Genomic DNA, 2,795 nt, shown 5'->3' on the forward strand with positions numbered 1-2,795 from the left:
ACACCTGTAACACCAGAACTTGAGAGGCTGAAGCTGGAGGACACTCACAGCTTCCAGGGCAGCCTGAACTACATAATAAGCTCTAGATCATGAGCCTCCAGGGCATGCTTTCAGGGACCTTACTTCATTTTCCTAGACCCTACCCCCTAAAGGTCTCCACACCTCCAAAGTACACTCCAGGTGAAGTCCAAATCTTCATTCAACATGCAGGCATTCAAGGAACATGAGAAATCCCAACTACAGCCATGATCACTTATTTAATAAGTTTATACTGACTTTTAAAAGAACACTCACTAAAGCAGAATAAAAATATATACTAGGGCCAGTGAAATGGCTCATCAGGTTAAGGAGCCTGCTGCCAAACCTAGTGACCTGAGTTCAATTCCCAGGACCCACATGGTAGGAGGAGAGAACCAGCTGCCACTAGTTGTCTTCTGACTGCTCCATATTCCCTAGCATACACATAATAAGCATATAAATAAACTAACAGTTTAAATGTACACTTATATTTAACATTAATGAATCAGAAAGGACTGGCTCTTTAGTAGGGCAAACCAAAAGTACCAAACTGCTCTCTCCCTCCCACTCTCCTGTCTGTCAGTTTGTGAATTGTTTCACTATACCACATAGCTAGCCCCTTTCCCAAGATTCTGCCTCCACAGCCCCACATCAATGGAGTTAGTTAAGCCTAAACTGAAAACAAGGTAGGCATCTATAGGCAGATGTGGAGAACAGTGGCAAAACACTGTTGTCTTTCCACAATTTCATTATGAAGGATGGGAAGTAGACACAAAGCCCCACTCCTAGATAAGAAGCTATTGGCATTTGATTGTTGCTGGATAAAGAAAGTCAGTTTTCTTCCATGGAGTGATTTCTAGTATATTGATCACATTATTTTTAAGGGCATTGTGTCTTTCTAGGTCTTTTGAGAACAAAGTTTCCTATAATACACAGAAGACTCCAACACTCACCCCACTGGCTCTGTGCTGTTGGCTTAGTACTCTGATATACTGGGAGTCTTTTCAACACAAGAATCCAACCTTCTCTGATCTCTTACACTTTAATGATGAGATTCCCATTCAGGGAGTATAGACAGAGCAGCGTGATCCCAGGCTCTTGCCACAGCAGAACCTTCTAAAGCCCAGTTACATCTAGATCTCTCTGTCAGAATCATTAAAAGAGTATGCTTCTTGCCACCTTGCAGTTAAGACACTGCAATTTGTCTGGAAAGTAGCAAGGCTTACTTCTGGGACCAAACTCTTGTTACTAGTGTGAGCCTCCAACAATCTGTGCATCAGTCTAATCTCAAATCCCTTGGATCAAAACCTTCAGAGTAGTGAGGACCAGGTATCCCTGTGATGGTGGCTGCCAAAAGGTCCCCTATAATGGCTGGATAAGAGGACTGAAATGAACCCCTGGAAAATCTGTGTTACATACATGTCATGCACAAGGATGACTTGTACTACTGAACTACTAGGATTTTGGAGTTCCTTGTTCCTGAAGAGCAGCACAGTGTTAGCACCTATCCTAACACCAGAAATAGAGACAACCAAGTCAGCAGGAAGAGGTGGGGACAAAGGAAGTTTGATAATAAAGGATTATTATCTTCCTCAGTTTGTATTTGTGTTTTATTTTGAAACATGTTGTCCATATGGTTTGATCTTGGCTTGTGTTTAAGTTGACTCTGATTCTACCTTGTCCTTTCCTCCTGAAGATTCCATTGTAGAGGTCATTTAAATCTTTCTTATTTTGTAGGCTTAGATTTTTCAATACCTACTTTAGTTAGACTTCTTTAATCCTGCAACCTCCCTTCTATCCCACCTACCAGAGATGGGGGGAAAAGAAAAGTTAATAGGAAATGGAGATTATCTGTTTAGAAATAGTTCTTTGGAGCTATTCCAATCTTCATTGTCAGCAGTCCAGTCTTCTAGCAAAACATCAACATGAGTCAGCACCTGTAGTCCAGTCTACTCAGCAAACACCAAACATGAATCAGCAGCAGCAATTCAATCCAGAAGAAACCAAGAGGTTCCACCAATCGGCATGAATCTGCAAAAGTGGCAAGAAGCAGTCAGAATATCACAAGAAGTTCTTTGGCAAGTTACTCCCTTATGAAGCCATGACAAGCAAAGATCAGTGACATGGTGCAAGGTGAACCAATGTAAAAAGCCTCGTTACTCTGTCTGTGGGGTTATATTTATATTCCTTCTAATTATCACATATTCTTTCATGTGTCTAATTCAGCAAAACATCCTCCCCTATATTTGTTTCAGCAAAACATCCTCTCACCTGTGTCTGTCTACTTCAACAAAACATCACGTGACATAACTAAGTCTGCAAAGAAACCAGAAATTTCCACATCATTATTTGGCTATATTCTACCCTTGAGCACCTTTTTCGGCTTTTATGTTCAAATAAGCATCTAGACACAATATAAAATTCTTAGGTCCATCTTTCTGTTATATTTTTGTAGACAGTACCTTATAATCTCGATCACTGATCTACCCCTACCAGTCCTAAGTATAGGGACTGCAGGCATGCAGCACCAAGCATAGTTTGATTTGATTTAGAACCCTTAAAGAAACTTCTTTTTCTATTTTTTTTTTTTTTTTGGTTAGGTGGGGAGGGGGCAGGGGGCGGGGAGGGATTTGTTTTGTTTTGTTTTGAAACATGGTCTCACTTTGTTGCCCTGGCTGGCCTGGAACTCACTATGTAGACCATATTAGCTGTAAACTCGTAAAATTTAAGCCTGCCTCTACCTCCTAAGTGCTGGAATTAAAAGCATGCACCACCAT

Source organism: Mastomys coucha, chromosome X (assembly GCF_008632895.1).
Source record: "Mastomys coucha isolate ucsf_1 chromosome X, UCSF_Mcou_1, whole genome shotgun sequence".
NCBI classification, from domain to species: Eukaryota; Metazoa; Chordata; class Mammalia; order Rodentia; family Muridae; genus Mastomys; species Mastomys coucha.